The sequence below is a fragment of the Salvia hispanica genome, chromosome 4 (assembly GCF_029641045.1).
Source record: "Salvia hispanica isolate PSC_SH4W2 chromosome 4, Shi_PSC_v1, whole genome shotgun sequence".
Lineage (NCBI taxonomy): Eukaryota > Viridiplantae > Streptophyta > Magnoliopsida > Lamiales > Lamiaceae > Salvia > Salvia hispanica.
In genome coordinates this window covers 43091984-43113524 of record NC_142695.1, presented here as the reverse complement: position 1 = coordinate 43113524, position 21541 = coordinate 43091984, and the positions used below count along the sequence as shown (strand labels likewise).

Here is a 21541-nt window from a genome sequence, read left to right as displayed (position 1 = left end):
TAGGTTTCTCATCTCATCCTCACGCTCCCACGTGGCTTCCTCAGGCCCGTGGTTTCTCCATTGAATTTTCATGAAGGCAGTGGTTTTATTTCTCAAGGTTTGAACCTTTCGATCTAAGATCAACCGGGGTTGCTCCTCGTAGCTCAGATCCGGGCTCACAGCAATATCCTCGTAACGAATCACATGCTTCGGATCGAACACGTATTTTCGCAACTGTGACACATGAAAAACGTTGTGCACATTCCCAAGGCTGGGCGGCAGCGCTAAACGATAAGCTACGGGTCCTACTCCTTCTAGAATCTCGTACGGCCCTATAAAACGCGGTTTTAGTTTGCCCTTGACTCCAAAAGGCGTTATCCCTTTCGACGGGGATACCTTGAGGAAAACTTTATCACCAGCGTGGAACTGTAGGTCCGTCCGTCGAACGTCGGCATACGACTTCTGTCTGTCCCGAGCTTCCTTCATTCGCGCGCGGATTTGTCGAACGATTTCGACCATTTCTTCGACTGCATCGAGTCCAAGCGCTCTTCGTTCGCCAACCTCATCCCAGTAGAGCGGAGATCTACACTTTTTCCCATAGAGTGCTTCGTATGGCGCCATGCCGATCGTTGCTTGAAAGCTGTTGTTGCAGGCGAACTCGATCAATGGGAGTGCGGTCTCCCAACTTCCGCCTCGGTCGAGCACCACGGCTCTTAACATATCCTCGAGAGTTAGTATCGTCCTCTCGGATTGTCCATCGGATTGTGGGTGAAAAGTGGTACTAAAGTTTAAGCGTGTTCCAAGCTCGCGTTGTAAGCTAACCCAAAATTTCGAGGTAAACTTCGGGTCACGATCAGACGTAATTGTCACTGGGACTCCATGTAGTCGCACGATCTCTTGAACGTAGATCCGAGCTAACCTATCCGATCCATGGGTTACGGGGATGGGTATAAAATGCGCACTCTTGGTAAGATGATCGATGAATCTGGTTGAGAATCTAACGGTTCTAATTAGTGTTACAATGTCATTTTAATTAGCATTGTCATTTTAGCAATTCCCTATATATATATATATATATATATATATATATATAGAGTAGTGATATAGGGCAAGTGCCCATTAAGTACATAACTAGAGAACAAATCACATCCACAAGATCAAGAAAATCAAGGGCTAGTTTTAACACATTTGATTTTCGAATTTGAAGGATAAATCAGTTCACTCTATCACAGATTTACTTCACTATACAAGGCGGGGGTATAATGGACATTTCACAAATAAAATTAGGGTTAACAATTGAAATAATTTCTCATTATGGAATTCAATCTATCCTGCCATCACTCCGCTTCCCGTCTTCTCCTTCTTCACCTATTCTCGAAATTTCGTCGCCGTCTTCTCGTCGCTGCAATCGTTGTCGCCTCCATCCATCGTCGAACAATGAATTCAAATCAGAAAGATTTTTCAAAATGTAAGTTGTTCTACTAGTTTCTGATTTAGATTTCTCATTCTGAATTAGATTTAGTTTTAGAATAAAAGTTAGTTTTGAGAATTCTGCAAATTCAAACATCGACAGTTCTTAAATAAGTGAGATCTGCAATAGTTTATTATGGAATCCAAATTGAACATAAACTACAGTTAACTACTTCTATTTTTTGTGTAGGTTTTGATCGACAAAAAAGAAAAACAACCACCGTAGACTTCGATCGTGAGTAACAACTACCTGCTCTGTTTTTCATTTAGTGAAGTATTCCAGTGTTAGAGTGAAGTGTATGTCATCTATGCTTGTAGTGCTTTGTTTTTCCATTTCAGTGAAGTAAAACATGGTTAGAGTGAAGTATTCCAGTCTTAGAGTGAAGTGTCTCTCATCTATGATTGTAGTGCTTTGTTTTTCCATTTCAGTGAAGTAAAACATGGTTAGAGTGAAGTATTCCAGTGTTAGAGTGAAGTGTCTGTCATCTATGCTTGTAGTGCTTTGTTTTTCCATTTCAGTGAAGTAAAAAACATGGTTAGAGTGAAGTATTCCAGTGTTAGAGTGAAGTGTCTGTCATCTATGCTTGCAGTGCTTTATTTTTCCATTTCAGTGAAGTAAAACATGATTAGAGTGAAGTATTCCATGGTTAGAGTGAAGTGTTTGTGATCCATGCTTATAATGCACTATTTTTTCATCTTAGTGAAGTAAAATGTGCTTAGAGTGAAGTATTCTTTGGTTAGAGTGAAGTGTTTGTGATCCATGCTTATAGTGCACAGTTTTTTCATCTCAGTGAAGTAAAATGTGCTTAGAGTGAAGTGTTTGTGATGCATGTTATTAGTGATCTGTTTTCACCCTTGTGAAGTAAAAATGTGCTTAGAGTGAAGTATTTCATGGTTAAAGTGAAGTGTTTGTGATCCATGCTTATAGTGCATAGTTTTTTCATCTCAGTGAAGTAAAATGTGCTTACAGTGTAGTATTTCATGGTTAGAGTGAACTGTTTGTGACGCATGCTATTAGTAATCTATTTTTCATCCCAGTGAAGTAAAATGTGCTTAGAGTGAAGTATTTCATGGTTAGAGTGAAGCGTTTCTGATGCATGTTATTAGTGATCTGTTTTTTCAACTAAGTGAAGTAAAATGTGCTTAAAGTGAAGTATTTCATGGTTAGAGTGAAGTGTTTGTGATCTATACTTATAGTGCACTGTTTTTTCATCTTAGTGAAGTAAAATGTGTTTAAAGTGAAGTATTCTTTGGTTAGATTGAAGTGTTTGTGATGCATGTTAATAGTGATCTTTTTGTGTTTGAATGTTGTTATGTTCAAGTATATTGTGTTTGAATGTTGTTATTAATCATTTTTTACTTTCTTTATATGATAGGATAACCAATGAATCTTTCGGAAGCTACTGATACACGTAAAGAAAGAAGAAAGACGAAAGACGAAAGACGAAGAGAAAAATAAAGAGTAGGAGAAGCTTATGCATGTATGGAGAATGAAACAATTATAGAAGCTGATATAGTTCATAACATGATTCAGTTCATTGTAATACCTATTCGGTTCATTCAATAGTTTCATAACTTACATTAATATTTTATTCAAAATTTTTATTTATGTAGTTTCATAGATATATAGATTGAGTTGATTTTTAATAGCTCTTTTGTTCACAAATGATATTTAACAAAATATAATTCACAAATAAACTAATTAATTGTTGATATGAATTAAACAACTAAAGAAGTGAATCAATTCGCAATCACAGTGAACTAAAATAAGCACACAATGAAAAAAAAAACATGTTATCAGTGAACTAATTCAAACTTATACTGAACTAAAAAATAGGTACGCAACGAAATAAGTATGGTGAACCAAGAAGTTTTCAACGAAACAAAACTCACTTACAGTAAAATAAATATTGTTTATAGTGAAGTAAATATGATGTTTGATATTTCAGTGAAGAGTATTATTTATAGTGTACTAATTTTCACTTCAATTAAGTATAATGAGCATATAGTGATGTATATTGTGCGTATAGTGAAGTATATTCAACGTTCCTCATAGCGTACTGTTTTTTTTTCATTTTAATGAAGTATATTGAGCATATAGTGATGCATATAACGTTTAAAGTGAAGTAAATGTTGTTTTCATTTCGGTGAAGTATAATGAACGTATAGTGATGTATATAGTGCATATAGTGAAGTAAAAACATGCTTAGAGTGATGTATTTCATGGTTAGAGTGAAGTGTTTGTGATGCATACTTATGGTGCTCTGTTTTTTCATCTCTGAAGTAAAAACATGCTTAGAGTGAAGTATTCCATGGTTAGAGTGAAGTGTTTTTGTGATGCATGTTTATAGTGCTCTGTTTTTTTTTTTATCTCATTGAAGTAAAAACATGCTTAGAGTGAAGTATTTCATGGTTAGAGTGAAGTGTTTGTGATGCATGCTTATAGTGATCTGTTTTTTCATCTCAGTGAAGTAAAAACATGCTTAGAGTGAAGTATTCTATGGTTAGAGTGAAGTGTTTGTGATCCTTACTTATAGTGCACTGTTAATTATAGTTCACAAAATGAACTAATTTATTGTTGATGGTGAACTATATTGGCTTCATAGTGAATTATATTTTGTGTATAATGAATTGTATTGGCTTGAAGTATATTTTGTTCACATAGGAACTTGTATTTGACAAAATATAGCTCACTACATTAAAAATGAGTTCAAAAGTGATCTGATTATGTTTTAAAGTGCCCAATCTTCTATCAACAACACCACATAGATCTGCATTTCCGGTACAAAAATTCATCCCACGTAAAATCCTAAAAATCCAAATGATTTCAAATCCAAACGAAACTACAAAATATAAATCTGTTCATTCTCTAACTACATCACACACATAAAACTACAAAGATAGAGATAGATTATTGAGTTTGAGCGAGAATGATTGAAGAAGTTTGTTAGAAGCAGAAAGATTCTCCATAAGAAGCGTGATCTGAGCCCTAGATTCCATGGCGTGATCGACAGCCTCCGCCTCCAGCTCCTCAAGCTCGTTGCAGAGCCGCTTCTCCACCAACCGTACGTGCTGCCACGTCATCTGCAACTCCTCCTCCACCCTCTCCTCTCCCTCCAGGCTGCTCCGGAGCTCCCTCTCTAGCTCCAAATTCCTTCGCCGAAGCGCCTCCGACGCATCAAGGTGACGGCCACAGATAGGCACAGAGAGAGAGAGAAAATGAAAATAGAAAGAGAGAGAGATAATGCGTGAATGGAATGTGTATGTGAGAATATGGGAACAAAGTTTATTTCCAAAAACACCCCTATGCAATTTTTATTAATTAATAATGTGCACTTTTATTAATCATTGGATTAAGATAATATGTGGCTGAGATCTATTCTCTAGTTATATCTTTAACATTAGTTAAACCCTGATCACTTCTCTCTCTCTCTCTCTATATATATATATATATATATATAGGGTCCTCTTCAAATGCTTATAATACCATAATCCAAAACTAAGACTAAATCTATACCCTTGGATTTTGAAATGAGTGTGATAAGGCTCGTTTCATGCATCGGTTTAGGGTTAAAATTCTGTGCATTTGGGGCGCTAATGTGCGTTATTGAGTTCAGGTGCGTAGTAAATCTGTCGGACCCAGGAGTTGTTGTTACCTGACCTGGCAGATGCAAAAGAGATGAAATTGAAGCAAAAGTCAGAAGTCGTCGTTCAGACCTGGGAGAATCAAAAGTTGGCGACAGGAGCAGAATGGAGCGAGAGCAAATTATCTTAAAGAGTCTTACTCAAGGGCAAGGGCGTAAAATCACCGGAGGGATACCCTAGGGATCAGAGCCTCACATATATAAAGAGCTCAACCTTGAAGAACGAGAAGAGTCCGTCAACAGCCACTTCTGCACTTTCTTAGCTCTAGCTTTCGTTCCATGCTTTAGTTCCACACTTCAAGTTTCTCATTTCGATTGCTGCGCACTTGGACATGGAGGATTCTGGCCACCGTGGTTCTCATCATCATCGTTGCTATTTTGCTGTGTAACACCGCCTCGTGGAGGCGAAGAAACAATTTTATTTGCTTTCGTTTAGTACCTTGTTGGTTTTAAGTTTCGCAACTCTAGTTTCTTGCTTTGATCTACTGGATTTAGACCTATTTCAAGTTATTATGGAAGTTTATGTTTGCTTTTGGTTGAATATCTCTGAGTTTATGTTCATCTCTAGTTTTTAGCTCTCGTTTTTGTTTGTTGTTGGATGTTTGGAGCTGAGATCTGTGTTTGTTGTTGGAGGTTGGGAATTTGCATATGAAGGTGTTTGGATTTGTTGAATCTTGGTGTTTCGGAGTTGGAGTTTCGCATATTTGATGCTTGATGTTTACGTTATGCATGATTATGGCTATTTACTTTCTGTTTCTGCATCCTTTAGGTCCAGTAGCGTAGATCTGTTAGTTTAGGCTTTAATTTCTCGTTTTAAGTCTCGTTTTAAGTTTAGATTTAAGGTTGCTCTGTTTTCATGGTGTTTAATACCCTGTTTTCTCTGCTATTCTCGTTTGGTTCCCGAAGAAGATGAAGTTGGTGGTAGTTAGAGCCAGATCTGCTTTATGTCAGAACTTTTCTGCATGTACTTTACTTTTTCTGCATATCTGCTAGACCTGTCAGTACGATCTACTTTGTCTCTTTTACTTTTCTGCATGCTTTTCCAGACCCTGGTAGTTTAAGGAACTTGTCTTGCTTTTTCACTTTATGCTTGTCTGTCCAAATTAGGAAAGTCTGTCTAGTTAAGTTTACCCCAGCTGTCTTAGAACTTTAAAATATCTCACTTTCTCTGAGTCATGTATGTTCCGTATGCTTTCGTTTCTTAGGTCCAGTAGGTAGAGTAAAGTTCTCCTGATCTATTAGACCCAATAGGTAGAGTAAAGTTTCGCTTATCTCTCAGACCCAGTAGTTTAAGTTCTCGACCCACAAAAATTGCGTGGCAGCAGCCAACCCTTTCCCAAAACATCCTCAATTACAGTTCCGTGACACCTTTAGTTCGTTTCGGGGTGCAACACGAGGACTTCCCAGGGGGTCACCCATCCTAGTACTACTCTCGCCCAAGCACGCTTAACTTCGGAGTTCTGATGGGATCCGGTGCATTAGTGCTGGTATGATCGCACCCGTCAATAGCCCCGCACTTTATTCTTTCATAGCGTACGCTCCCGTGCGCAGGTTCTGGTCCCCCACCCTTCAGACGGGCATAACTTTTGATCCGGAAGGAGTTACGGGACCCACAGCATATCACCGCGAAGCTCTCGCCGAGCCCCACGTGCTGAGCTACGGGTACAGCCCGTGGCTACTCCGGGAAGCAAAAAGAGGCCGTTTCGAGCCATTTCGGCCACTTTTAGTTCGCGGCTACTGTTTTTCGGCACGTTTAAGGTTGTGGGACCCGCTCGTCACGGGCTCGTGGGGATTGCCGTACCTTTTTGTCCTCGCGCCCGCCAACCGCTAGTCGAGTTTCGGGCCGCAGCAAGACCAACTGAACGGAAATAGAAAAAAAAAATGAACGCACTCGCAAAAAGGGGTGCAACACGAGGACTTCCCAGGGGGTCACCCATCCTAGTACTACTCTCGCCCAAGCACGCTTAACTTCGGAGTTCTGATGGGATCCGGTGCATTAGTGCTGGTATGATCGCACCCGTCAATAGCCCCGCACTTTATTCTTTCATAGCGTACGCTCCCGTGCGCAGGTTCTGGTCCCCCACCCTTCAGACGGGCATAACTTTTGATCCGGAAGGAGTTACGGGACCCACAGCATATCACCGCGAAGCTCTCGCCGAGCCCCACGTGCTGAGCTACGGGTACAGCCCGTGGCTACTCCGGGAAGCAAAAAGAGGCCGTTTCGAGCCATTTCGGCCACTTTTAGTTCGCGGCTACTGTTTTTCGGCACGTTTAAGGTTGTGGGACCCGCTCGTCACGGGCTCGTGGGGATTGCCGTACCTTTTTGTCCTCGCGCCCGCCAACCGCTAGTCGAGTTTCGGGCCGCAGCAAGACCAACTGAACGGAAATAGAAAAAAAAAATGAACGCACTCGCAAAAAGGGGTGCAACACGAGGACTTCCCAGGGGGTCACCCATCCTAGTACTACTCTCGCCCAAGCACGCTTAACTTCGGAGTTCTGATGGGATCCGGTGCATTAGTGCTGGTATGATCGCACCCGTCAATAGCCCCGCACTTTATTCTTTCATAGCGTACGCTCCCGTGCGCAGGTTCTGGTCCCCCACCCTTCAGACGGGCATAACTTTTGATCCGGAAGGAGTTACGGGACCCACAGCATATCACCGCGAAGCTCTCGCCGAGCCCCACGTGCTGAGCTACGGGTACAGCCCGTGGCTACTCCGGGAAGCAAAAAGAGGCCGTTTCGAGCCATTTCGGCCACTTTTAGTTCGCGGCTACTGTTTTTCGGCACGTTTAAGGTTGTGGGACCCGCTCGTCACGGGCTCGTGGGGATTGCCGTACCTTTTTGTCCTCGCGCCCGCCAACCGCTAGTCGAGTTTCGGGCCGCAGCAAGACCAACTGAACGGAAATAGAAAAAAAAAATGAACGCACTCGCAAAAAGGGGTGCAACACGAGGACTTCCCAGGGGGTCACCCATCCTAGTACTACTCTCGCCCAAGCACGCTTAACTTCGGAGTTCTGATGGGATCCGGTGCATTAGTGCTGGTATGATCGCACCCGTCAATAGCCCCGCACTTTATTCTTTCATAGCGTACGCTCCCGTGCGCAGGTTCTGGTCCCCCACCCTTCAGACGGGCATAACTTTTGATCCGGAAGGAGTTACGGGACCCACAGCATATCACCGCGAAGCTCTCGCCGAGCCCCACGTGCTGAGCTACGGGTACAGCCCGTGGCTACTCCGGGAAGCAAAAAGAGGCCGTTTCGAGCCATTTCGGCCACTTTTAGTTCGCGGCTACTGTTTTTCGGCACGTTTAAGGTTGTGGGACCCGCTCGTCACGGGCTCGTGGGGATTGCCGTACCTTTTTGTCCTCGCGCCCGCCAACCGCTAGTCGAGTTTCGGGCCGCAGCAAGACCAACTGAACGGAAATAGAAAAAAAAAATGAACGCACTCGCAAAAAGGGGTGCAACACGAGGACTTCCCAGGGGGTCACCCATCCTAGTACTACTCTCGCCCAAGCACGCTTAACTTCGGAGTTCTGATGGGATCCGGTGCATTAGTGCTGGTATGATCGCACCCGTCAATAGCCCCGCACTTTATTCTTTCATAGCGTACGCTCCCGTGCGCAGGTTCTGGTCCCCCACCCTTCAGACGGGCATAACTTTTGATCCGGAAGGAGTTACGGGACCCACAGCATATCACCGCGAAGCTCTCGCCGAGCCCCACGTGCTGAGCTACGGGTACAGCCCGTGGCTACTCCGGGAAGCAAAAAGAGGCCGTTTCGAGCCATTTCGGCCACTTTTAGTTCGCGGCTACTGTTTTTCGGCACGTTTAAGGTTGTGGGACCCGCTCGTCACGGGCTCGTGGGGATTGCCGTACCTTTTTGTCCTCGCGCCCGCCAACCGCTAGTCGAGTTTCGGGCCGCAGCAAAAAGGGGTGCAACACGAGGACTTCCCAGGGGGTCACCCATCCTAGTACTACTCTCGCCCAAGCACGCTTAACTTCGGAGTTCTGATGGGATCCGGTGCATTAGTGCTGGTATGATCGCACCCGTCAATAGCCCCGCACTTTATTCTTTCATAGCGTACGCTCCCGTGCGCAGGTTCTGGTCCCCCACCCTTCAGACGGGCATAACTTTTGATCCGGAAGGAGTTACGGGACCCACAGCATATCACCGCGAAGCTCTCGCCGAGCCCCACGTGCTGAGCTACGGGTACAGCCCGTGGCTACTCCGGGAAGCAAAAAGAGGCCGTTTCGAGCCATTTCGGCCACTTTTAGTTCGCGGCTACTGTTTTTCGGCACGTTTAAGGTTGTGGGACCCGCTCGTCACGGGCTCGTGGGGATTGCCGTACCTTTTTGTCCTCGCGCCCGCCAACCGCTAGTCGAGTTTCGGGCCGCAGCAAGACCAACTGAACGGAAATAGAAAAAAAAAATGAACGCACTCGCAAAAAGGGGTGCAACACGAGGACTTCCCAGGGGGTCACCCATCCTAGTACTACTCTCGCCCAAGCACGCTTAACTTCGGAGTTCTGATGGGATCCGGTGCATTAGTGCTGGTATGATCGCACCCGTCAATAGCCCCGCACTTTATTCTTTCATAGCGTACGCTCCCGTGCGCAGGTTCTGGTCCCCCACCCTTCAGACGGGCATAACTTTTGATCCGGAAGGAGTTACGGGACCCACAGCATATCACCGCGAAGCTCTCGCCGAGCCCCACGTGCTGAGCTACGGGTACAGCCCGTGGCTACTCCGGGAAGCAAAAAGAGGCCGTTTCGAGCCATTTCGGCCACTTTTAGTTCGCGGCTACTGTTTTTCGGCACGTTTAAGGTTGTGGGACCCGCTCGTCACGGGCTCGTGGGGATTGCCGTACCTTTTTGTCCTCGCGCCCGCCAACCGCTAGTCGAGTTTCGGGCCGCAGCAAGACCAACTGAACGGAAATAGAAAAAAAAAATGAACGCACTCGCAAAAAGGGGTGCAACACGAGGACTTCCCAGGGGGTCACCCATCCTAGTACTACTCTCGCCCAAGCACGCTTAACTTCGGAGTTCTGATGGGATCCGGTGCATTAGTGCTGGTATGATCGCACCCGTCAATAGCCCCGCACTTTATTCTTTCATAGCGTACGCTCCCGTGCGCAGGTTCTGGTCCCCCACCCTTCAGACGGGCATAACTTTTGATCCGGAAGGAGTTACGGGACCCACAGCATATCACCGCGAAGCTCTCGCCGAGCCCCACGTGCTGAGCTACGGGTACAGCCCGTGGCTACTCCGGGAAGCAAAAAGAGGCCGTTTCGAGCCATTTCGGCCACTTTTAGTTCGCGGCTACTGTTTTTCGGCACGTTTAAGGTTGTGGGACCCGCTCGTCACGGGCTCGTGGGGATTGCCGTACCTTTTTGTCCTCGCGCCCGCCAACCGCTAGTCGAGTTTCGGGCCGCAGCAAAAAGGGGTGCAACACGAGGACTTCCCAGGGGGTCACCCATCCTAGTACTACTCTCGCCCAAGCACGCTTAACTTCGGAGTTCTGATGGGATCCGGTGCATTAGTGCTGGTATGATCGCACCCGTCAATAGCCCCGCACTTTATTCTTTCATAGCGTACGCTCCCGTGCGCAGGTTCTGGTCCCCCACCCTTCAGACGGGCATAACTTTTGATCCGGAAGGAGTTACGGGACCCACAGCATATCACCGCGAAGCTCTCGCCGAGCCCCACGTGCTGAGCTACGGGTACAGCCCGTGGCTACTCCGGGAAGCAAAAAGAGGCCGTTTCGAGCCATTTCGGCCACTTTTAGTTCGCGGCTACTGTTTTTCGGCACGTTTAAGGTTGTGGGACCCGCTCGTCACGGGCTCGTGGGGATTGCCGTACCTTTTTGTCCTCGCGCCCGCCAACCGCTAGTCGAGTTTCGGGCCGCAGCAAAAAGGGGTGCAACACGAGGACTTCCCAGGGGGTCACCCATCCTAGTACTACTCTCGCCCAAGCACGCTTAACTTCGGAGTTCTGATGGGATCCGGTGCATTAGTGCTGGTATGATCGCACCCGTCAATAGCCCCGCACTTTATTCTTTCATAGCGTACGCTCCCGTGCGCAGGTTCTGGTCCCCCACCCTTCAGACGGGCATAACTTTTGATCCGGAAGGAGTTACGGGACCCACAGCATATCACCGCGAAGCTCTCGCCGAGCCCCACGTGCTGAGCTACGGGTACAGCCCGTGGCTACTCCGGGAAGCAAAAAGAGGCCGTTTCGAGCCATTTCGGCCACTTTTAGTTCGCGGCTACTGTTTTTCGGCACGTTTAAGGTTGTGGGACCCGCTCGTCACGGGCTCGTGGGGATTGCCGTACCTTTTTGTCCTCGCGCCCGCCAACCGCTAGTCGAGTTTCGGGCCGCAGCAAGACCAACTGAACGGAAATAGAAAAAAAAAATGAACGCACTCGCAAAAAGGGGTGCAACACGAGGACTTCCCAGGGGGTCACCCATCCTAGTACTACTCTCGCCCAAGCACGCTTAACTTCGGAGTTCTGATGGGATCCGGTGCATTAGTGCTGGTATGATCGCACCCGTCAATAGCCCCGCACTTTATTCTTTCATAGCGTACGCTCCCGTGCGCAGGTTCTGGTCCCCCACCCTTCAGACGGGCATAACTTTTGATCCGGAAGGAGTTACGGGACCCACAGCATATCACCGCGAAGCTCTCGCCGAGCCCCACGTGCTGAGCTACGGGTACAGCCCGTGGCTACTCCGGGAAGCAAAAAGAGGCCGTTTCGAGCCATTTCGGCCACTTTTAGTTCGCGGCTACTGTTTTTCGGCACGTTTAAGGTTGTGGGACCCGCTCGTCACGGGCTCGTGGGGATTGCCGTACCTTTTTGTCCTCGCGCCCGCCAACCGCTAGTCGAGTTTCGGGCCGCAGCAAGACCAACTGAACGGAAATAGAAAAAAAAAATGAACGCACTCGCAAAAAGGGGTGCAACACGAGGACTTCCCAGGGGGTCACCCATCCTAGTACTACTCTCGCCCAAGCACGCTTAACTTCGGAGTTCTGATGGGATCCGGTGCATTAGTGCTGGTATGATCGCACCCGTCAATAGCCCCGCACTTTATTCTTTCATAGCGTACGCTCCCGTGCGCAGGTTCTGGTCCCCCACCCTTCAGACGGGCATAACTTTTGATCCGGAAGGAGTTACGGGACCCACAGCATATCACCGCGAAGCTCTCGCCGAGCCCCACGTGCTGAGCTACGGGTACAGCCCGTGGCTACTCCGGGAAGCAAAAAGAGGCCGTTTCGAGCCATTTCGGCCACTTTTAGTTCGCGGCTACTGTTTTTCGGCACGTTTAAGGTTGTGGGACCCGCTCGTCACGGGCTCGTGGGGATTGCCGTACCTTTTTGTCCTCGCGCCCGCCAACCGCTAGTCGAGTTTCGGGCCGCAGCAAGACCAACTGAACGGAAATAGAAAAAAAAAATGAACGCACTCGCAAAAAGGGGTGCAACACGAGGACTTCCCAGGGGGTCACCCATCCTAGTACTACTCTCGCCCAAGCACGCTTAACTTCGGAGTTCTGATGGGATCCGGTGCATTAGTGCTGGTATGATCGCACCCGTCAATAGCCCCGCACTTTATTCTTTCATAGCGTACGCTCCCGTGCGCAGGTTCTGGTCCCCCACCCTTCAGACGGGCATAACTTTTGATCCGGAAGGAGTTACGGGACCCACAGCATATCACCGCGAAGCTCTCGCCGAGCCCCACGTGCTGAGCTACGGGTACAGCCCGTGGCTACTCCGGGAAGCAAAAAGAGGCCGTTTCGAGCCATTTCGGCCACTTTTAGTTCGCGGCTACTGTTTTTCGGCACGTTTAAGGTTGTGGGACCCGCTCGTCACGGGCTCGTGGGGATTGCCGTACCTTTTTGTCCTCGCGCCCGCCAACCGCTAGTCGAGTTTCGGGCCGCAGCAAAAAGGGGTGCAACACGAGGACTTCCCAGGGGGTCACCCATCCTAGTACTACTCTCGCCCAAGCACGCTTAACTTCGGAGTTCTGATGGGATCCGGTGCATTAGTGCTGGTATGATCGCACCCGTCAATAGCCCCGCACTTTATTCTTTCATAGCGTACGCTCCCGTGCGCAGGTTCTGGTCCCCCACCCTTCAGACGGGCATAACTTTTGATCCGGAAGGAGTTACGGGACCCACAGCATATCACCGCGAAGCTCTCGCCGAGCCCCACGTGCTGAGCTACGGGTACAGCCCGTGGCTACTCCGGGAAGCAAAAAGAGGCCGTTTCGAGCCATTTCGGCCACTTTTAGTTCGCGGCTACTGTTTTTCGGCACGTTTAAGGTTGTGGGACCCGCTCGTCACGGGCTCGTGGGGATTGCCGTACCTTTTTGTCCTCGCGCCCGCCAACCGCTAGTCGAGTTTCGGGCCGCAGCAAAAAGGGGTGCAACACGAGGACTTCCCAGGGGGTCACCCATCCTAGTACTACTCTCGCCCAAGCACGCTTAACTTCGGAGTTCTGATGGGATCCGGTGCATTAGTGCTGGTATGATCGCACCCGTCAATAGCCCCGCACTTTATTCTTTCATAGCGTACGCTCCCGTGCGCAGGTTCTGGTCCCCCACCCTTCAGACGGGCATAACTTTTGATCCGGAAGGAGTTACGGGACCCACAGCATATCACCGCGAAGCTCTCGCCGAGCCCCACGTGCTGAGCTACGGGTACAGCCCGTGGCTACTCCGGGAAGCAAAAAGAGGCCGTTTCGAGCCATTTCGGCCACTTTTAGTTCGCGGCTACTGTTTTTCGGCACGTTTAAGGTTGTGGGACCCGCTCGTCACGGGCTCGTGGGGATTGCCGTACCTTTTTGTCCTCGCGCCCGCCAACCGCTAGTCGAGTTTCGGGCCGCAGCAAGACCAACTGAACGGAAATAGAAAAAAAAAATGAACGCACTCGCAAAAAGGGGTGCAACACGAGGACTTCCCAGGGGGTCACCCATCCTAGTACTACTCTCGCCCAAGCACGCTTAACTTCGGAGTTCTGATGGGATCCGGTGCATTAGTGCTGGTATGATCGCACCCGTCAATAGCCCCGCACTTTATTCTTTCATAGCGTACGCTCCCGTGCGCAGGTTCTGGTCCCCCACCCTTCAGACGGGCATAACTTTTGATCCGGAAGGAGTTACGGGACCCACAGCATATCACCGCGAAGCTCTCGCCGAGCCCCACGTGCTGAGCTACGGGTACAGCCCGTGGCTACTCCGGGAAGCAAAAAGAGGCCGTTTCGAGCCATTTCGGCCACTTTTAGTTCGCGGCTACTGTTTTTCGGCACGTTTAAGGTTGTGGGACCCGCTCGTCACGGGCTCGTGGGGATTGCCGTACCTTTTTGTCCTCGCGCCCGCCAACCGCTAGTCGAGTTTCGGGCCGCAGCAAGACCAACTGAACGGAAATAGAAAAAAAAAATGAACGCACTCGCAAAAAGGGGTGCAACACGAGGACTTCCCAGGGGGTCACCCATCCTAGTACTACTCTCGCCCAAGCACGCTTAACTTCGGAGTTCTGATGGGATCCGGTGCATTAGTGCTGGTATGATCGCACCCGTCAATAGCCCCGCACTTTATTCTTTCATAGCGTACGCTCCCGTGCGCAGGTTCTGGTCCCCCACCCTTCAGACGGGCATAACTTTTGATCCGGAAGGAGTTACGGGACCCACAGCATATCACCGCGAAGCTCTCGCCGAGCCCCACGTGCTGAGCTACGGGTACAGCCCGTGGCTACTCCGGGAAGCAAAAAGAGGCCGTTTCGAGCCATTTCGGCCACTTTTAGTTCGCGGCTACTGTTTTTCGGCACGTTTAAGGTTGTGGGACCCGCTCGTCACGGGCTCGTGGGGATTGCCGTACCTTTTTGTCCTCGCGCCCGCCAACCGCTAGTCGAGTTTCGGGCCGCAGCAAGACCAACTGAACGGAAATAGAAAAAAAAAATGAACGCACTCGCAAAAAGGGGTGCAACACGAGGACTTCCCAGGGGGTCACCCATCCTAGTACTACTCTCGCCCAAGCACGCTTAACTTCGGAGTTCTGATGGGATCCGGTGCATTAGTGCTGGTATGATCGCACCCGTCAATAGCCCCGCACTTTATTCTTTCATAGCGTACGCTCCCGTGCGCAGGTTCTGGTCCCCCACCCTTCAGACGGGCATAACTTTTGATCCGGAAGGAGTTACGGGACCCACAGCATATCACCGCGAAGCTCTCGCCGAGCCCCACGTGCTGAGCTACGGGTACAGCCCGTGGCTACTCCGGGAAGCAAAAAGAGGCCGTTTCGAGCCATTTCGGCCACTTTTAGTTCGCGGCTACTGTTTTTCGGCACGTTTAAGGTTGTGGGACCCGCTCGTCACGGGCTCGTGGGGATTGCCGTACCTTTTTGTCCTCGCGCCCGCCAACCGCTAGTCGAGTTTCGGGCCGCAGCAAAAAGGGGTGCAACACGAGGACTTCCCAGGGGGTCACCCATCCTAGTACTACTCTCGCCCAAGCACGCTTAACTTCGGAGTTCTGATGGGATCCGGTGCATTAGTGCTGGTATGATCGCACCCGTCAATAGCCCCGCACTTTATTCTTTCATAGCGTACGCTCCCGTGCGCAGGTTCTGGTCCCCCACCCTTCAGACGGGCATAACTTTTGATCCGGAAGGAGTTACGGGACCCACAGCATATCACCGCGAAGCTCTCGCCGAGCCCCACGTGCTGAGCTACGGGTACAGCCCGTGGCTACTCCGGGAAGCAAAAAGAGGCCGTTTCGAGCCATTTCGGCCACTTTTAGTTCGCGGCTACTGTTTTTCGGCACGTTTAAGGTTGTGGGACCCGCTCGTCACGGGCTCGTGGGGATTGCCGTACCTTTTTGTCCTCGCGCCCGCCAACCGCTAGTCGAGTTTCGGGCCGCAGCAAGACCAACTGAACGGAAATAGAAAAAAAAAATGAACGCACTCGCAAAAAGGGGTGCAACACGAGGACTTCCCAGGGGGTCACCCATCCTAGTACTACTCTCGCCCAAGCACGCTTAACTTCGGAGTTCTGATGGGATCCGGTGCATTAGTGCTGGTATGATCGCACCCGTCAATAGCCCCGCACTTTATTCTTTCATAGCGTACGCTCCCGTGCGCAGGTTCTGGTCCCCCACCCTTCAGACGGGCATAACTTTTGATCCGGAAGGAGTTACGGGACCCACAGCATATCACCGCGAAGCTCTCGCCGAGCCCCACGTGCTGAGCTACGGGTACAGCCCGTGGCTACTCCGGGAAGCAAAAAGAGGCCGTTTCGAGCCATTTCGGCCACTTTTAGTTCGCGGCTACTGTTTTTCGGCACGTTTAAGGTTGTGGGACCCGCTCGTCACGGGCTCGTGGGGATTGCCGTACCTTTTTGTCCTCGCGCCCGCCAACCGCTAGTCGAGTTTCGGGCCGCAGCAAGACCAACTGAACGGAAATAGAAAAAAAAAATGAACGCACTCGCAAAAAGGGGTGCAACACGAGGACTTCCCAGGGGGTCACCCATCCTAGTACTACTCTCGCCCAAGCACGCTTAACTTCGGAGTTCTGATGGGATCCGGTGCATTAGTGCTGGTATGATCGCACCCGTCAATAGCCCCGCACTTTATTCTTTCATAGCGTACGCTCCCGTGCGCAGGTTCTGGTCCCCCACCCTTCAGACGGGCATAACTTTTGATCCGGAAGGAGTTACGGGACCCACAGCATATCACCGCGAAGCTCTCGCCGAGCCCCACGTGCTGAGCTACGGGTACAGCCCGTGGCTACTCCGGGAAGCAAAAAGAGGCCGTTTCGAGCCATTTCGGCCACTTTTAGTTCGCGGCTACTGTTTTTCGGCACGTTTAAGGTTGTGGGACCCGCTCGTCACGGGCTCGTGGGGATTGCCGTACCTTTTTGTCCTCGCGCCCGCCAACCGCTAGTCGAGTTTCGGGCCGCAGCAAGACCAACTGAACGGAAATAGAAAAAAAAAATGAACGCACTCGCAAAAAGGGGTGCAACACGAGGACTTCCCAGGGGGTCACCCATCCTAGTACTACTCTCGCCCAAGCACGCTTAACTTCGGAGTTCTGATGGGATCCGGTGCATTAGTGCTGGTATGATCGCACCCGTCAATAGCCCCGCACTTTATTCTTTCATAGCGTACGCTCCCGTGCGCAGGTTCTGGTCCCCCACCCTTCAGACGGGCATAACTTTTGATCCGGAAGGAGTTACGGGACCCACAGCATATCACCGCGAAGCTCTCGCCGAGCCCCACGTGCTGAGCTACGGGTACAGCCCGTGGCTACTCCGGGAAGCAAAAAGAGGCCGTTTCGAGCCATTTCGGCCACTTTTAGTTCGCGGCTACTGTTTTTCGGCACGTTTAAGGTTGTGGGACCCGCTCGTCACGGGCTCGTGGGGATTGCCGTACCTTTTTGTCCTCGCGCCCGCCAACCGCTAGTCGAGTTTCGGGCCGCAGCAAGACCAACTGAACGGAAATAGAAAAAAAAAATGAACGCACTCGCAAAAAGGGGTGCAACACGAGGACTTCCCAGGGGGTCACCCATCCTAGTACTACTCTCGCCCAAGCACGCTTAACTTCGGAGTTCTGATGGGATCCGGTGCATTAGTGCTGGTATGATCGCACCCGTCAATAGCCCCGCACTTTATTCTTTCATAGCGTACGCTCCCGTGCGCAGGTTCTGGTCCCCCACCCTTCAGACGGGCATAACTTTTGATCCGGAAGGAGTTACGGGACCCACAGCATATCACCGCGAAGCTCTCGCCGAGCCCCACGTGCTGAGCTACGGGTACAGCCCGTGGCTACTCCGGGAAGCAAAAAGAGGCCGTTTCGAGCCATTTCGGCCACTTTTAGTTCGCGGCTACTGTTTTTCGGCACGTTTAAGGTTGTGGGACCCGCTCGTCACGGGCTCGTGGGGATTGCCGTACCTTTTTGTCCTCGCGCCCGCCAACCGCTAGTCGAGTTTCGGGCCGCAGCAAGACCAACTGAACGGAAATAGAAAAAAAAAATGAACGCACTCGCAAAAAGGGGTGCAACACGAGGACTTCCCAGGGGGTCACCCATCCTAGTACTACTCTCGCCCAAGCACGCTTAACTTCGGAGTTCTGATGGGATCCGGTGCATTAGTGCTGGTATGATCGCACCCGTCAATAGCCCCGCACTTTATTCTTTCATAGCGTACGCTCCCGTGCGCAGGTTCTGGTCCCCCACCCTTCAGACGGGCATAACTTTTGATCCGGAAGGAGTTACGGGACCCACAGCATATCACCGCGAAGCTCTCGCCGAGCCCCACGTGCTGAGCTACGGGTACAGCCCGTGGCTACTCCGGGAAGCAAAAAGAGGCCGTTTCGAGCCATTTCGGCCACTTTTAGTTCGCGGCTACTGTTTTTCGGCACGTTTAAGGTTGTGGGACCCGCTCGTCACGGGCTCGTGGGGATTGCCGTACCTTTTTGTCCTCGCGCCCGCCAACCGCTAGTCGAGTTTCGGGCCGCAGCAAGACCAACTGAACGGAAATAGAAAAAAAAAATGAACGCACTCGCAAAAAGGGGTGCAACACGAGGACTTCCCAGGGGGTCACCCATCCTAGTACTACTCTCGCCCAAGCACGCTTAACTTCGGAGTTCTGATGGGATCCGGTGCATTAGTGCTGGTATGATCGCACCCGTCAATAGCCCCGCACTTTATTCTTTCATAGCGTACGCTCCCGTGCGCAGGTTCTGGTCCCCCACCCTTCAGACGGGCATAACTTTTGATCCGGAAGGAGTTACGGGACCCACAGCATATCACCGCGAAGCTCTCGCCGAGCCCCACGTGCTGAGCTACGGGTACAGCCCGTGGCTACTCCGGGAAGCAAAAAGAGGCCGTTTCGAGCCATTTCGGCCACATTTAGTTCGCGGCTACTGTTTTTCGGCACGTTTAAGGTTGTGGGACCCGCTCGTCACGGGCTCGTGGGGATTGCCGTACCTTTTTGTCCTCGCGCCCGCCAACCGCTAGTCGAGTTTCGGGCCGCAGCAAGACCAACTGAACGGAAATAGAAAAAAAAAATGAACGCACTCGCAAAAAGGGGTGCAACACGAGGACTTCCCAGGGGGTCACCCATCCTAGTACTACTCTCGCCCAAGCACGCTTAACTTCGGAGTTCTGATGGGATCCGGTGCATTAGTGCTGGTATGATCGCACCCGTCAATAGCCCCGCACTTTATTCTTTCATAGCGTACGCTCCCGTGCGCAGGTTCTGGTCCCCCACCCTTCAGACGGGCATAACTTTTGATCCGGAAGGAGTTACGGGACCCACAGCATATCACCGCGAAGCTCTCGCCGAGCCCCACGTGCTGAGCTACGGGTACAGCCCGTGGCTACTCCGGGAAGCAAAAAGAGGCCGTTTCGAGCCATTTCGGCCACTTTTAGTTCGCGGCTACTGTTTTTCGGCACGTTTAAGGTTGTGGGACCCGCTCGTCACGGGCTCGTGGGGATTGCCGTACCTTTTTGTCCTCGCGCCCGCCAACCGCTAGTCGAGTTTCGGGCCGCAGCAAGACCAACTGAACGGAAATAGAAAAAAAAAATGAACGCACTCGCAAAAAGGGGTGCAACACGAGGACTTCCCAGGGGGTCACCCATCCTAGTACTACTCTCGCCCAAGCACGCTTAACTTCGGAGTTCTGATGGGATCCGGTGCATTAGTGCTGGTATGATCGCACCCGTCAATAGCCCCGCACTTTATTCTTTCATAGCGTACGCTCCCGTGCGCAGGTTCTGGTCCCCCACCCTTCAGACGGGCATAACTTTTGATCCGGAAGGAGTTACGGGACCCACAGCATATCACCGCGAAGCTCTCGCCGAGCCCCACGTGCTGAGCTACGGGTACAGCCCGTGGCTACTCCGGGAAGCAAAAAGAGGCCGTTTCGAGCCATTTCGGCCACTTTTAGTTCGCGGCTACTGTTTTTCGGCACGTTTAAGGTTGTGGGACCCGCTCGTCACGGGCTCGTGGGGATTGCCGTACCTTTTTGTCCTCGCGCCCGCCAACCGCTAGTCGAGTTTCGGGCCGCAGCAAGACCAACTGAACGGAAATAGAAAAAAAAAATGAACGCACTCGCAAAAAGGGGTGCAACACGAGGACTTCCCAGGGGGTCACCCATCCTAGTACTACTCTCGCCCAAGCACGCTTAACTTCGGAGTTCTGATGGGATCCGGTGCATTAGTGCTGGTATGATCGCACCCGTCAATAGCCCCGCACTTTATTCTTTCATAGCGTACGCTCCCGTGCGCAGGTTCTGGTCCCCCACCCTTCAGACGGGCATAACTTTTGATCCGGAAGGAGTTACGGGACCCACAGCATATCACCGCGAAGCTCTCGCCGAGCCCCACGTGCTGAGCTACGGGTACAGCCCGTGGCTACTCCGGGAAGCAAAAAGAGGCCGTTTCGAGCCATTTCGGCCACTTTTAGTTCGCGGCTACTGTTTTTCGGCACGTTTAAGGTTGTGGGACCCGCTCGTCACGGGCTCGTGGGGATTGCCGTACCTTTTTGTCCTCGCGCCCGCCAACCGCTAGTCGAGTTTCGGGCCGCAGCAAGACCAACTGAACGGAAATAGAAAAAAAAAATGAACGCACTCGCAAAAAGGGGTGCAACACGAGGACTTCCCAGGGGGTCACCCATCCTAGTACTACTCTCGCCCAAGCACGCTTAACTTCGGAGTTCTGATGGGATCCGGTGCATTAGTGCTGGTATGATCGCACCCGTCAATAGCCCCGCACTTTATTCTTTCATAGCGTACGCTCCCGTGCGCAGGTTCTGGTCCCCCACCCTTCAGACGGGCATAACTTTTGATCCGGAAGGAGTTACGGGACCCACAGCATATCACCGCGAAGCTCTCGCCGAGCCCCACGTGCTGAGCTACGGGTACAGCCCGTGGCTACTCCGGGAAGCAAAAAGAGGCCGTTTCGAGCCATTTCGGCCACTTTTAGTTCGCGGCTACTGTTTTTCGGCACGTTTAAGGTTGTGGGACCCGCTCGTCACGGGCTCGTGGGGATTGCCGTACCTTTTTGTCCTCGCGCCCGCCAACCGCTAGTCGAGTTTCGGGCCGCAGCAAGACCAACTGAACGGAAATAGAAAAAAAAAATGAACGCACTCGCAAAAAGGGGTGCAACACGAGGACTTCCCAGGGGGTCACCCATCCTAGTACTACTCTCGCCCAAGCACGCTTAACTTCGGAGTTCTGATGGGATCCGGTGCATTAGTGCTGGTATGATCGCACCCGTCAATAGCCCCGCACTTTATTCTTTCATAGCGTACGCTCCCGTGCGCAGGTTCTGGTCCCCCACCCTTCAGACGGGCATAACTTTTGATCCGGAAGGAGTTACGGGACCCACAGCATATCACCGCGAAGCTCTCGCCGAGCCCCACGTGCTGAGCTACGGGTACAGCCCGTGGCTACTCCGGGAAGCAAAAAGA

The 21541-nt window shown here is 50.7% G+C and overlaps 30 non-coding genes across 30 annotated transcripts; all 30 read right to left on the bottom strand.

Annotated features, from left to right (window-relative positions):
• Positions 1–6475: 6475 nt before the first annotated feature.
• On the bottom strand, positions 6476–6594 carry LOC148929219 (5S ribosomal RNA). The gene has a single exon (XR_016130015.1). It is a non-coding gene; the product is annotated as a 5S ribosomal RNA (ribosomal RNA).
• Positions 6595–6993: 399 nt separating this feature from the next.
• Positions 6994–7112, bottom strand: LOC148929218 (5S ribosomal RNA). Its single transcript, XR_016130014.1, has one exon. It is a non-coding gene; the product is annotated as a 5S ribosomal RNA (ribosomal RNA).
• A 399-nt stretch (positions 7113–7511) lies between these two features.
• LOC148929217 (5S ribosomal RNA) lies at positions 7512–7630 on the bottom strand. The gene has a single exon (XR_016130013.1). It is a non-coding gene; the product is annotated as a 5S ribosomal RNA (ribosomal RNA).
• A 399-nt stretch (positions 7631–8029) lies between these two features.
• LOC148929216 (5S ribosomal RNA) lies at positions 8030–8148 on the bottom strand. The gene has a single exon (XR_016130012.1). It is a non-coding gene; the product is annotated as a 5S ribosomal RNA (ribosomal RNA).
• Positions 8149–8547: 399 nt separating this feature from the next.
• LOC148929215 (5S ribosomal RNA) lies at positions 8548–8666 on the bottom strand. The gene has a single exon (XR_016130011.1). It is a non-coding gene; the product is annotated as a 5S ribosomal RNA (ribosomal RNA).
• A 354-nt stretch (positions 8667–9020) lies between these two features.
• Positions 9021–9139, bottom strand: LOC148929214 (5S ribosomal RNA). The gene has a single exon (XR_016130010.1). It is a non-coding gene; the product is annotated as a 5S ribosomal RNA (ribosomal RNA).
• A 399-nt stretch (positions 9140–9538) lies between these two features.
• On the bottom strand, positions 9539–9657 carry LOC148929213 (5S ribosomal RNA). The gene has a single exon (XR_016130008.1). It is a non-coding gene; the product is annotated as a 5S ribosomal RNA (ribosomal RNA).
• A 399-nt stretch (positions 9658–10056) lies between these two features.
• On the bottom strand, positions 10057–10175 carry LOC148929212 (5S ribosomal RNA). Its single transcript, XR_016130007.1, has one exon. It is a non-coding gene; the product is annotated as a 5S ribosomal RNA (ribosomal RNA).
• A 354-nt stretch (positions 10176–10529) lies between these two features.
• Positions 10530–10648, bottom strand: LOC148929211 (5S ribosomal RNA). The gene has a single exon (XR_016130006.1). It is a non-coding gene; the product is annotated as a 5S ribosomal RNA (ribosomal RNA).
• A 354-nt stretch (positions 10649–11002) lies between these two features.
• Positions 11003–11121, bottom strand: LOC148929210 (5S ribosomal RNA). The gene has a single exon (XR_016130005.1). It is a non-coding gene; the product is annotated as a 5S ribosomal RNA (ribosomal RNA).
• Positions 11122–11520: 399 nt separating this feature from the next.
• Positions 11521–11639, bottom strand: LOC148929209 (5S ribosomal RNA). The gene has a single exon (XR_016130004.1). It is a non-coding gene; the product is annotated as a 5S ribosomal RNA (ribosomal RNA).
• A 399-nt stretch (positions 11640–12038) lies between these two features.
• On the bottom strand, positions 12039–12157 carry LOC148929208 (5S ribosomal RNA). Its single transcript, XR_016130003.1, has one exon. It is a non-coding gene; the product is annotated as a 5S ribosomal RNA (ribosomal RNA).
• A 399-nt stretch (positions 12158–12556) lies between these two features.
• Positions 12557–12675, bottom strand: LOC148929207 (5S ribosomal RNA). Its single transcript, XR_016130002.1, has one exon. It is a non-coding gene; the product is annotated as a 5S ribosomal RNA (ribosomal RNA).
• A 354-nt stretch (positions 12676–13029) lies between these two features.
• LOC148929206 (5S ribosomal RNA) lies at positions 13030–13148 on the bottom strand. The gene has a single exon (XR_016130001.1). It is a non-coding gene; the product is annotated as a 5S ribosomal RNA (ribosomal RNA).
• Positions 13149–13502: 354 nt separating this feature from the next.
• Positions 13503–13621, bottom strand: LOC148929205 (5S ribosomal RNA). Its single transcript, XR_016129999.1, has one exon. It is a non-coding gene; the product is annotated as a 5S ribosomal RNA (ribosomal RNA).
• Positions 13622–14020: 399 nt separating this feature from the next.
• On the bottom strand, positions 14021–14139 carry LOC148929204 (5S ribosomal RNA). Its single transcript, XR_016129998.1, has one exon. It is a non-coding gene; the product is annotated as a 5S ribosomal RNA (ribosomal RNA).
• Positions 14140–14538: 399 nt separating this feature from the next.
• LOC148929203 (5S ribosomal RNA) lies at positions 14539–14657 on the bottom strand. Its single transcript, XR_016129996.1, has one exon. It is a non-coding gene; the product is annotated as a 5S ribosomal RNA (ribosomal RNA).
• Positions 14658–15056: 399 nt separating this feature from the next.
• Positions 15057–15175, bottom strand: LOC148929202 (5S ribosomal RNA). Its single transcript, XR_016129995.1, has one exon. It is a non-coding gene; the product is annotated as a 5S ribosomal RNA (ribosomal RNA).
• A 354-nt stretch (positions 15176–15529) lies between these two features.
• Positions 15530–15648, bottom strand: LOC148929201 (5S ribosomal RNA). Its single transcript, XR_016129994.1, has one exon. It is a non-coding gene; the product is annotated as a 5S ribosomal RNA (ribosomal RNA).
• Positions 15649–16047: 399 nt separating this feature from the next.
• Positions 16048–16166, bottom strand: LOC148929200 (5S ribosomal RNA). Its single transcript, XR_016129993.1, has one exon. It is a non-coding gene; the product is annotated as a 5S ribosomal RNA (ribosomal RNA).
• Positions 16167–16565: 399 nt separating this feature from the next.
• LOC148929199 (5S ribosomal RNA) lies at positions 16566–16684 on the bottom strand. Its single transcript, XR_016129992.1, has one exon. It is a non-coding gene; the product is annotated as a 5S ribosomal RNA (ribosomal RNA).
• Positions 16685–17083: 399 nt separating this feature from the next.
• On the bottom strand, positions 17084–17202 carry LOC148929198 (5S ribosomal RNA). Its single transcript, XR_016129991.1, has one exon. It is a non-coding gene; the product is annotated as a 5S ribosomal RNA (ribosomal RNA).
• A 399-nt stretch (positions 17203–17601) lies between these two features.
• Positions 17602–17720, bottom strand: LOC148929197 (5S ribosomal RNA). The gene has a single exon (XR_016129990.1). It is a non-coding gene; the product is annotated as a 5S ribosomal RNA (ribosomal RNA).
• A 399-nt stretch (positions 17721–18119) lies between these two features.
• LOC148929196 (5S ribosomal RNA) lies at positions 18120–18238 on the bottom strand. Its single transcript, XR_016129989.1, has one exon. It is a non-coding gene; the product is annotated as a 5S ribosomal RNA (ribosomal RNA).
• A 399-nt stretch (positions 18239–18637) lies between these two features.
• Positions 18638–18756, bottom strand: LOC148929195 (5S ribosomal RNA). Its single transcript, XR_016129988.1, has one exon. It is a non-coding gene; the product is annotated as a 5S ribosomal RNA (ribosomal RNA).
• A 399-nt stretch (positions 18757–19155) lies between these two features.
• Positions 19156–19274, bottom strand: LOC148929194 (5S ribosomal RNA). The gene has a single exon (XR_016129987.1). It is a non-coding gene; the product is annotated as a 5S ribosomal RNA (ribosomal RNA).
• Positions 19275–19673: 399 nt separating this feature from the next.
• Positions 19674–19792, bottom strand: LOC148929193 (5S ribosomal RNA). The gene has a single exon (XR_016129985.1). It is a non-coding gene; the product is annotated as a 5S ribosomal RNA (ribosomal RNA).
• A 399-nt stretch (positions 19793–20191) lies between these two features.
• On the bottom strand, positions 20192–20310 carry LOC148929192 (5S ribosomal RNA). Its single transcript, XR_016129984.1, has one exon. It is a non-coding gene; the product is annotated as a 5S ribosomal RNA (ribosomal RNA).
• Positions 20311–20709: 399 nt separating this feature from the next.
• Positions 20710–20828, bottom strand: LOC148929191 (5S ribosomal RNA). Its single transcript, XR_016129983.1, has one exon. It is a non-coding gene; the product is annotated as a 5S ribosomal RNA (ribosomal RNA).
• A 399-nt stretch (positions 20829–21227) lies between these two features.
• On the bottom strand, positions 21228–21346 carry LOC148929190 (5S ribosomal RNA). Its single transcript, XR_016129982.1, has one exon. It is a non-coding gene; the product is annotated as a 5S ribosomal RNA (ribosomal RNA).
• Positions 21347–21541: the final 195 nt, after the last annotated feature.